This window comes from Diadema setosum, chromosome 10 (genome assembly GCF_964275005.1).
Source record: "Diadema setosum chromosome 10, eeDiaSeto1, whole genome shotgun sequence".
In the NCBI taxonomy this organism is placed as follows: Eukaryota; Metazoa; Echinodermata; class Echinoidea; order Diadematoida; family Diadematidae; genus Diadema; species Diadema setosum.
In genome coordinates, this window is record NC_092694.1 from 31,878,554 (window position 1) to 31,890,759 (window position 12,206).

Consider the following 12,206-nt stretch of genomic DNA (forward strand, 5'->3'; position numbering starts at 1 on the left):
TTAGACGTAGAGCAGTTTGTTTGGTGAACCGCTCTCGATGTTTGTGAGGCGGTTAGAGGTGGCTTGGTTCAAGATAGTGTTCCAAGAGTTCCATCCACCGATCAGTGCCAGCGCACCTGGAGATTTAAGAGACCCATGCATTAAACATGATATTGACCATTAGTCTGCAGCTTTAGTGGTAAGCGAATGAATCGTGATAAATGCACTCAGACATATTGTACTCACAGCTTATCTTTTTTAAGCAGTAGGCCCTACATTTGTATTTTGTCATGTCCATGCACTGAGCACGTTCATTTTGTGTCACATTTCTTTTTCAACTAACAGACTAAATTCAAGCGTATAAACAAACAAATAGAAGAACCGTTGACTTACAAGTACTGTCTCTATATAACCGTCAACTCATGTGCATCTGATCACATTATCATTATTTGTTTATTCCAAGCAAAGCATTTGACGTCATTGCATGTTTCTTTCGTCTCATTATTATATACCGCCCGGATTTAACTTTATATATATATATATATATATATATATATATATATATATATATATATTTATATTGCATTCGCCATCAGAGTCGTGAAATATTCTATCACGGAATTATCAATAATCCATTGTTTTATATACTTTGTTTTTTCATTTCAAAATGGTACGACAGTAAAATTGAATTGAACTGCAATAATCAATACGTGCTGCAAAACAATCTTAAAAGCTGAAAATATCTTACCATATAATTATATGAGTCACTAAAAAAATGATATATCTCTAACGTACCTGCAACATGGGGGGTCGCCATGGACGTTCCGGAGATAGTATTGGTGGCATAGTTGCCCGTGTACCAGGTGGAGGTGATGTCCTCACCAGGAGCGAAGATGTCGACGCAGGAGCCGTAGTTTGAGCCTTGCCAGGGATTCCAGTACCAGCGGGTGTCGTCGATGCTGGTGGCTCCTACAGTGATTGCCTTTGTACGAGGAGATCAAGCAATTGATATGGTATTTCTACATATTTTACAGAAAATTATCTGACCAGATGGGTGTAGGAAGGACCTCCACCCCTACGTTCTAGCTTAAAGGGGATGGCTAGTAACTGATCAGTGGGAATCAGTGGGAATGCTGGGGGATGATTGTTCTAATCCTTCTGGGATTCATTTAAGAGTACATTATATATCTATTATTGTGTGAAAATTATTTGCTTCAGAATGGTCTCATATTCAAGTAATGTGCAGTTTAATGCCCCGTCACTGTACAGGCATGCTAGCCTGGAACCATTAAACTGCACATTACTTGAATATGAGACCATTTTGAAGCAAATCATTTTCACCCAACAATAGATATATAATGTACTCTTAAATGAATCCCACAAGAATTGGAACAATCATCCCCCAGCATTCCTACTGATTCCCACTGATCAGTTAGTAGCCATCCCCTTTATATGATACCACTTCACGTTATGACAGTCAATGTATCTATACGATGTACGCATCACATACGCCAGCACTGTGTCTATTCACCAATCACTGGTGGGTTATGATATACAGCAATAAAAGGGAGGTCATAATCCTACAATTTCAAATACTAAAAATGCATGCATTTTAGATTTCGTTCCTCAGTCATGATGAAAAGAGCACAATTAAAGGACACGTTCACCCAAATGTATGTGTGAATACAGCGATATTAGTAGAACACAGTGACAATTTGAGGAAAATCAGACAATCCAGGTTCAAAAGTTATGAATAGTTGAAGTTTCTGTGTACATATCGCTGGATGAGAAGACTACTAGACTTTGTGATGTCACGTATGTACAACGATATAGAAAATATGAATAGAATTCCACAAAATTTCTTTTATTACGAAGAGTACACATTCCCCCGGCTTGTTACTGACACATGTTAAGGATAATATTGTTCCCCGTGCTTTCTGAAAAAGTATACGAAAATGTATTGTATTCTGTTCATATTATGTTCTTTATAAATCGTTTTCCTGCAGTCATCGCAGTACAGTGACATCCGAAACTGTTATAGTCTTCTCATCCAGCGATGGCGGCGCTGAAACTTAAAAAGAATGTATATATAACTTTTGAACGGATTGTCCGATTTTCCTCAAACTTTCACAGGTGTGTTCCACTCAATCCACACACCTAATTGGGTGAACTTGTCCTTTAATTCTGGTATACTGACGTCAGACACCGAGCTGGCGAGCCGTTGCATGCATTCGTATCCTCATTGCCAGCAGCGACGACGGCGAATATGTTTTTAGCCATCAGATCCTCAACTGCATTGTCCATCATAATGGACGCGCCTCCGCGGAGAGACATGGAGGCAATATCGTACGTATTACCGTTTGCCGCTACGTAGTCAACCCCTATTGAGAGAGCGTTTCAGTTTGTAGCGATTTACTTTCATGATATCGACACTCCCTCAACACTACGCATAACATCTCACGATTTAAAAAAAAAAATATTTTTATCATTGTTGGTTTGTTTGGGTTTTTTTTTTTTTTTTTTTTTTGCCTTCAGGCAGGCAGGTGATCGAATTCTAGCAGGAATTTGGTAATCATTATAAAGTGGACCAGCAGGTTACAATTTTGCTTTGCTTTATTTAGCTTTGTTTTGTTTTGGCGGGGTATTCGTCAAGACTGCAGGTGCTTTCGAAGATCGGTGGGCTCTTTTTATTTCAATTTCAATTTCAATTTATTTTCATATTTCACATGAAAATGACACAGGAAAAAATGCAATCATACGACACGAAAATCACAAAATATAGCTTGCTTAGTTGTAGGTCCCAGGATAAAAATCAGATGTAGGGAACATAAAACAGATATCTATTATGACTGACGGGAAATGATTTAAAAAAAAAACAACAACAACACTGCAACAAATATTCTTAAGAAAATACAGAGAAGTCAAGTGATGTAGCAATATCAGTAACACATTATTAACATTAGAAATAGTTTCACCTGACATTATTCTTTTTTCAAAATTTGAAATTGAATATGAAACTGAAAAGTTGCGTATGCTGCCTCATTTTAATGTTGTTGTTTTTTGTGTGTCCCATTGATCTTGGTTTCAAAGTCAGAATCTCATGTTAAGTAACCTGAACGTCCAAATATAGAAAATTGATATTAGAATTTGGGGAAAAATAAATTGGTAAGCATGATTTTTAAATCGAGTGATACACTGGGAGAATCGTTCTATCGGTAGGATGATTGAAAACATTGTAAAGATAATTCGACACTATCATGTTGCTGAATTATGGAAGACTTAGTTTATTTACCATCTATAACATCAGACGTGGCTCCAGTTCCTTCACATCCCAGAACTTTGGATTCCTTTGATGGTGACGCTCGGGGCAACTCCGTAGGTGCTGGAGCCAACCGTACCAGCGCAGTGAGTCCCGTGCCCATTGCAGTCCGCCTGATCAATTTAAAAAATAAATTAAAAAAACCCAAAACGTTGAAGATTTTACCAAAGAGAACATGCGCAGAAGATGATAATTCTCTTAAATCAAGAAAAATGCATGTGTAGTTGTAGTGTATATTGCGAAATCATCGCTAAAGCAATTTCATTTGCGAAATACAAGTACTTTACAAGAAAAAAGCAAACAATAATATTAGGCAGGTTGACTGTGCTTTGTAATCTATTTTTCCCTATTTGTCGCACATTGTTTCAGAGTAAACATGGACAGTATCAGTTAAGACGACATGCTTGTCTCGACATTCAGGGGCGTTACATGAGTGGCCGCTGTGTCCGCTTGAGTAATTACCAACTTTGTGACGCAAAATTTGTCTTTGTTTGAGGTTTGCTACTCCCCATCATTGGTGTTTATTCAAAGGCAGTTGAGTCTTAAAAAGGCACCTCAGCCAAAAAGGACCGAAATGAGGGAAACGGTTCTTTTGTCAGTGACGATGCACGATTGCACAATCGTCGTTGTCCAAACGTCTGAATGTACTCATTAAGATGCACATAATCAGGTGGCGGTGGTGAACATTCGATCAAAGAAAGACCTCCGTTCATAGTCCATATCTGTAGTAGGTCCATGGTGAAACTAGGCTCTTACAAAGTGCAACAGCCATCCCTCAGTCCATCAATCCAGAAAAGGACACATCATGCAAAAAGTAATTTGTTTATCGATCTATCATATTTCTACATGTGAAAAAAAAAAATAATGTGATTGTTCATCAAGGCGGTGCGATATCTATTATATAAATGTAATGGGGGAGAGCGGGGAGAAGTGGGACATAATTTCAAGTTCGCCGATTTTCTTCTTATATCTTTTTATAGAAGAGATGATTACATTTCCTTTCGAGCTTGCATGAAGGTTCGTATGGTAGGTTACATAAAGAGCCATAAGCTGGGGGTGGCACTGTTCTCATTTTTCTGCAGTTAATGAAAAGAAAAAACCTTATTTTGGGGGAGAAATTGACCCACCCGTGGGTCAAGTGGGACAACGGCAAGGGAGAAATGGGACGGTGGGGGTAAAGTGGGACATCCTATAGAAATGTCAAAGTTGGAAGGCGTAATGAAACATTGGTAATGAAAACAGTCAAACATGCTTTAAAATGATCTTTATTTCAACAAAACAAGTTTGAACAACATGTTTGAAAATCTGAACTGCTTTTGTTTCCTGAACAAATTATGCCCAGTAGTTAATAAAAATAAACTTAGGTCTGCTTTCATCTTAATATGTCTGTTTGTTTTGTATGAATTCCAAATACATGTAATGGTATTATGAGGGACAAATGGGACACGTTGTCCCAACTGTCCCTCACATGACATATACATAGGCCTACCTATGTAGGACTACTCAGTAACCATGCAGGCATTTGTCAAAAGCAAGTTATATTAGTTGCATATTAATAAGGCTCACCACCAGCTTAAATTGTGCCCTTGAAATCATGAATACAAAGACAACAGGTTAATCAACCTGATTTTTAAAAAAAAAAATATTTTATTTTGGGGAAAATTTTCAATAGCAATTTATACTTACTTAGAATTTGCCGAACTGCATGGCTTTCTTAGTGTGATGTATGGTTGCTAGGGGCTTATTGTAGAAGCCAATCGCTGATTGGTTGAACAGTTTTTGATTCAGAGAACGTGTCCCACTTGACCCGCGTCCCAACTCACCCCGCTCTCCCCTGGATATTAATTTTGTTCTACTTTTAGACACATGCGTTTCACACTTCATGATTTGTCATTCGTCATAACTATGAATAATTAGGCGTTTTCACATCAGCCCGATGATTCGAAACAGCGCGATATTTTGTGACTTGGGAAATTAACCCGATCACGAAATAGCGCGCTATTTGATAATGTGAACACAAATTAGCGCGCTAATTGTATTGCTCTGATCGAGAAAATTTCTGGAGTCCAACTCGGGAAAGTTCTGAAATAGCGGGATAACATAGCGAACTAGCGCGCTATTTGATAATGTGGAAATCGCCTCAAGAAATTAGCGCGATGCATCCCATCATGCCTAGCGTGTGTCACCCGAAAGCGTGCGCTCTACTGGTATACCCGACACTGTTTGCGCATGCTCAGCTGTCGAATTAACTCGAAAAAAATTCGGGCTAATTCTCTTCGGGCTGATGTGAATAGGAAATCAAATAGCGCGCTAATTTGCGATCGCGAATAATATCTCGAGCTTGGATTTTTATCCGGCTGATGTGAAAACGCCTAATGAGCAAGTCAATTCATGATAGATTCTAGGATAGGAATCTACTCCATACAAGCATTTTTTTTTTTCTAAGTAGATTTTTCATATTTCCCATGAATTCATTATCTTATTTTTATATATTTGACAGTGTGCACATTCAAATCTGTATTATGTTTACATGTAATTTGCAGAACGTGGCATGTGCAACAATAAAACCAAACCAGGGAGCTGAGAGAGTTCGCAATTTTCAAATGATTTTGTCCGTTTACACTGCTGAGCTCGGCCGCGCTTTTGATTCAAACCTTTCAATATTTTGTCGTAGTGGCGCTCTGCTTGTAAACAAATGCAGTTTGGTATTGTCTGGTTTTCAGACCCTTTGCCAAATTAATTCCGTGGCGACGAAGTCGCCGTTCGGGCAAAGGCCTTTGCCGAAGGAAAAAATCCTTTGCAGGACAAAACCACCTTAAACTATACTAGTTTTCGACGTTGAGGGGGTTAATATCCTGAATAGCGAAAGATACAGCAGAGGGTTTGGAAGCCAGACTAAAATTGGCCGCCCAATTGGCCGCGTATTTGGCCCAGTTTGCGTTTACACCAAGAAGAGGCTGGGCTCGGCCGCGGCTCGGCCGCGGCCGAGACCACCTCCAGAGCGAGGCCAATTGCGAGGCCAATTTTGGCCTTGCATTTGGCCTTTTGCGCGTTTACACTGAAGCGGGGGCTGGGCTCGGCCGCGGCTCGGCCGCGGCCGAGACCACCTCCAGAGCGAGGCCAATTGCGAGGCCAATTTTGGCCTCGCATTTGGCCTTTTGCGCGTTTACACTGAAGCGGGGCTGGGCTCGGCCGCGGCTCGGCCGCGGCCGAGCCTCGCACTGTAAACGGGGTCTAGGTCTTGTAGATGAGTGATTAAAATACCATTGACTTTTACTATAATGATTGTTTCATAAGGTTCAAGTCAATTGAGCTAACGTTCGCGTCAACCCCTCCTGTCCCGCTTTGTATTTAAAGCAGTTTCACATCTTTAACTAATCAACACGAGTGGGTTTACTTGCATTTTGTCCATCGCCGGCGTAGTTCTTCACTTGCTCAGCGCGGTTGCCGAACTGGCTATGGGTTTCGCGTACACCAGTGTCTATTACCCATACAGTTCTACCCGAGCCACCTGTTTGGAATTGAATATAGGAATATAGGTTTTCAATAGGAATTGAAACAGGAATACGTTAACTGAAGTTGAGGTTTAATAGTGATTGAGCGTACAAGTGTTTTGCCACTTTCTACGAAGAAGGGAGTGGTTCAAGGTTGAAATAGCCATCACCAAATATACCATGCCTAGAATCAGCGTATCTCTTTTCTATATTTTTAAGCATATATATATATATATATATATATATATATATATATATTTAATGATTGCTGGCCATACGAAATAGCATGCATTAAAAGATAGTGAAATGATTGGACTGAAAACCCTACGAGAACAGGGATATCCTGAATGAACCAGTTTGTTATATTGGGTTTACAAACTCTATCCCTTCTTACTGTAATACAGTGCACTCCCGTTATAGCGAATACGGTCATAACGAAAATCCTGTTACAACGAAGTAAAAATTTAGGTCGCAACGTAGTCTACTCTATGTATGTTATTTTTTTTTTTTTTTTGTTCAGTTATAACGAAGTTTCGATATTACAGGAAAAAAATAAATGCTGGTCCCGCGGCCTTCGTTATACCGGGAGTCCACTGTAACGCTTATCCGTGCATTGCCATGAATGTAAGGTACTATCATTGTATTACACGTACTATCCTTACTGCTTCAGCAAACACTCCAACATCATAATCAAAAATATGTAACAAGAATTCAATCGACACGAGATTTGATTTACCTTTGATATGGTGCCGAAATTGCCTAACACTGATACATTAAAAAAAAAAAAAACATAATAATAACTCGAGAAGCACGAGAAAAAGGAACGAACAAGGAAGGAAAAAACAGACGGATGGTACTGTAAACTATATTCATGCAACCATGGAAAGATATGGAAGTATTATGTGCTGGGGTAATACATTTTTATATGGCGTAAATCCATTGGAAATCCCGCCCCAAAAAAGGCAACAGTGATCTTTTAACCAATTGCAAAGTGCAACATGTAGGCACAGATTATGCAATATGTTCTACATCCGAGAAAACGGGTGCACGTCACGAGACCGACACCCACGAATCATTTATACAGCCCACGTGTCATACAGCCCATGAGCTCGACACTAAACAAACGCAAGCCGACGAGACGGACACATTTAGCCCCGTGTTGTAATGTCGAACTCGTGGGCTGTTTTTACCTATGGTGTCGAACTCATGGGCCTTATTTGCCTTTATAGTGTCGAATTCATGGGCTGTATGACACGTGGGCTGTATGACTCGTGGGTGTCGATCTCGTGGGATGACCCCGAAAAAAAAACTACTTACCACCTGAGGTGTGCGGGTTGTAGGAACCGTCCAAGGGGAGGTCTCTCTGGTCGATACGGTCGAGACCCCACGTGGCGTCCATGGCACGGACAACGCCATCTTCCTCAATGTAATCTACGGCGGGGAGTCGACGCACCTGCACATCAATTAAGGTTTCGACATAATTATTACGTAACGTAAAACTGTCATGGCACGGTTTTGAGGAGCAATTTCAGAGAAAAATCCTGAAGGCGTACTTTTGTTTTTCTATGAGCTCACAAATACACAACAAACATACACACCCACACACACATACACACACACACACACACAGATGGACTGGAATTTATATTTCATGTACTCCAGTATGTGTGTGTGTGTGTGCGTGTGTGTCCGCGCGCGCGCACGCGCGGGTGTACATAACCATCCAAAAAAAAATTACGGCTTATGTCAAGAGTAAAAATTCTAGATCCAGGGAAAATAAATTAACAAGCTTAACTTAACAAACTGATAGCAGTTGAAGTCAGAATCAATAGAAGGAAAAAAATATGATAAAGTTTCTTTATGGTTTACGCCATACCATCAACATTTCTGTATACAATATTTACTACTCATTCTTATGGAAATTACAAAGAGTGGGTTGTTTTGCATACAAGCACGCACTATTTTTGTAAGAAAAACAAAAACAAAAACTAATACGCAGAATCTTACTGTGACAAAACAGCAATCACATGTTCGAAATTAGGCCAACTAATAATTACTAGACTACTAATAGCTTGCAGCTATAACTCTGATATAATATGTTTTAAGTAATCCAGCATTATTTTGTTCTCTGTTTGTGTTTTCGCTAAAAACAAACCCATGTCGTCTATCCGTAGCAGTGTTTTATGAAAACAGTATTATAATGAGTCCTAAATATTGTTCTTGTGTTTTATAATTCCCATATACTCTGAAAATGGAGGATACAAATTGATCACGATCAAGGTCACCTGGATCTGTACCAGCAGATCTAATGCCAAATTAACAGAAGTCACAGCAGCACAGTGGAAAATTTTGATCCTAAGTGATTTATTTCTAATTACAATTCATTAAAAACAACATGGACTAGAAAAGAGTATTAGAACGGAGAAATTTCAAGACTACTTTTTTAAAGGAAATTACATGTCTTTAATCACTGTTTTGACTACATGCTATGTGGCTGATGCAACAATGCACACAAAATCACAAACACACACACACACACACACACACACACACACACACATACGAAAGAATACACAGAAAACCAAGCGTTAGCCATCGGAAATTGTGCCATCGCTATGCTTTCGCAAAAACCATAATGATAATAATATTAATAATAAGAAGAAGAAGCAGTAGATGAAGATGATGAAGAAGTAGAAGAAGAAGAAGAAGTAGAAGGAAAAGAAAAAGAAAAAGGAGAAGGACCTCTATACACACTGGTGCTCTTTCATTCATTCATTCATTCATTCATTCATTCATTCATTCATTCATTTTTTCATCTCCAACAAAACTTGTAAATACATTTTTTTTTCTCACATAAAACATAAGTACATTATGTGTCAACAATTACAAAATATGAAAAATTATATTTAAGGATAAACAAATGACAGGGTGGAAAAAAGTATAAAACATTTTGAAGTTTAGTAAATGCAGGAGATGGGGAAGAATGCCGAAGTAGCAATGCTTGTAGGGTGCATCCCCCCCTAATATCGTGAAACAAAAATATATAAGATATCATTGATCTTTTACTTTTGTACACGAAATTCAATTCACAAAAATGAATTACACAAATTACGAATAAAAACCTAACTAGCCCTATACAGACATCCTGACAAATCCAAACACTACTCTTACACACAGAACCTCCATTTTATGTCCTATCAGAGGAACAGAGTGTACCCCTGATAGGCCCGGAGAGGAACACTCTGCCCGGTAATCTCTGATAGAGAGTACCGTCCCCTCTTACTAGAGGGGACGGTAATATGATTACACACAACATTGCTCAGTGCGACTCGGGAATCGAACCCAGGTCCTTTGGATCTGAAGGCAGACGTGCTACCGACTGAGCCAAAGTTATGAGGTCTAGGTCTGATTATTTAGACCTAGACCAAGACCTTATACAAGAGGTAACAAGTGCTTTATGAAAATCCCTTCCCGCTTGGTGATTTAGTGTGGAGTATTTATGATTTCGATGTGATTTACACTACGTGTTACAAAAAGTATTTCCCACTTTTGATCCTTAATAGTTCGAAAATTATATATCAGCTATAATTGTCACTGATATGAATAATAGCTGACTAGTGTCCAATTATGTTTGGAGGTGAATGTGAAAACATAAATCAGTTTCATTAAATCCATGATTAACTCTAAAATTTGGTGCCAGCTTTTGGTCAAATTTTAATCCTCCCCGTAAAAAAAAAAAAAAAAAAAAAAAAAACTTTACACAGGAACAAATGATGTGTTTGTGAGTGTGTGACGTTATTTTTTACCCTGAACAATGGACATAATTACCACCTATTCAGAGCTCTGTTGATGCTTCTGGTATATGCTTCTGGTATCTTGCTCCAAGGCACATGAATGCTCTATTCATGATGGATTGCCCTGGGCACTGCTAGTCTGAATTCATGGTAAAGGGTAAAATGCATTCACATGAATATGTATGCACATGTTCCCATGCGTTATATTTCAAGATGAATAAAGACTAGCTGTGCAAACCCTGGCCATTTTCTGGGTATTAACCACATAGGCCTACTTCCATACGCACCATTTATTGACCCCTGTGCAAAGTTAAAGTTTTGTACAGAGGGTTGAAAATAGAGCACAATCTGAATTCTACAACTTTAGAATCAATCTTGCATTCAATGAAATTGATTTATGCTTTCATTTTTAAAATATCTCCAACAAAATATTGTACACTATCCAGCTATTGCTCATGATATCAATGTCAGTGTTATCTGAAATGTAGTTTTTGAACGTTAGTATTAAGGATCAGAAGTGGGAAATGTTTTTTGCAACACCTATAGTACAAGACATGGCTGCCTTTAAACGGAAGAAGCACATTAGAGGCAGATCGGAGACCACGAATGGATACCATCGCAGGTTTGACACTGGCAGCCGACTGATGATAGAGAGCCTGTGGAAAGTAAGGTAGAAATTTCAAATGTGAAAACATTGATGCATGGGATAATCGAGCTCACCTTAGCGGATGAAGACTTGGTTGACAGCCTGGAAGAAAGCCGAAGACTTCTTGCTGGATCTGTTGATTGAAGTGAGGACGGCAGCGGCTATTTATATGTTTCAGCCCAGAGAGATGCTGCTTCCAGTCCGCACGTAGGCCATCCAAGCAGAGGGAGATGCGGCAGCCCTTCCGGAGTTCAATATTAACTTTGTTCTATGATAATGACTTGCAGAATTTCAAAAGGCTAAGTTAAGATGTTAGGAGATAGGCACTACTTGCTGTACAGTAGTGTAAGATAATGCTGACAAAATTGAATTTGAGCGAATCCACGTGACCATGTTTGTACTGGTCTGGCAAAATCTGCGTCGTCGGTGAGGAGAGGCTGTGTCAGAGACGGTGGGAATGCTATCATGTTTCAGGCCCGTAGCCAGGATTTTTCAAGGGGGGGGGGGGGGGGGGTGCGGTCACTAAAAAAAACGGACCTTCGGTGCCAATACCAATGATGACACACACACACAATTATATATATATATATATATATATATATATATATATATATATATATATATATATATATTCTTTGGACGACCGAACAACAAAAGTTGTATAAGAATTTGCGCGCGAAGCGCGCCGCAAATTGTGAATTTTGACTGTTTTAATGACGTTTTTAAGTCTCGAGGAAATTTGTATTTTTGTCTGTTGCATGCAACGTTACGGTATTTCATCTAGGAAATAGTAAAAACTCATTTTGCCAGGAAGTTGCAAAGTTTAATTGTGTTCGAGACTCTGCGCGCGTAGCGCGCCGCAAAATTAAGAATAGTGATTTTCCTGGTGTTGTTTTAACTTTTATTTTTTCTATTGTATACCCGCGTTAGCAGGCCTGAAGCCAGGATTTTTAAAGGAAGGGGGGATTGCGTTA

General features: G+C 39.2%; 1 pseudogene; it reads right to left on the bottom strand.

Annotated features, from left to right (window-relative positions):
- On the bottom strand, positions 1-11,699 carry LOC140233941 (aqualysin-1-like; annotated as a pseudogene).
- Positions 11,700-12,206: the final 507 nt, after the last annotated feature.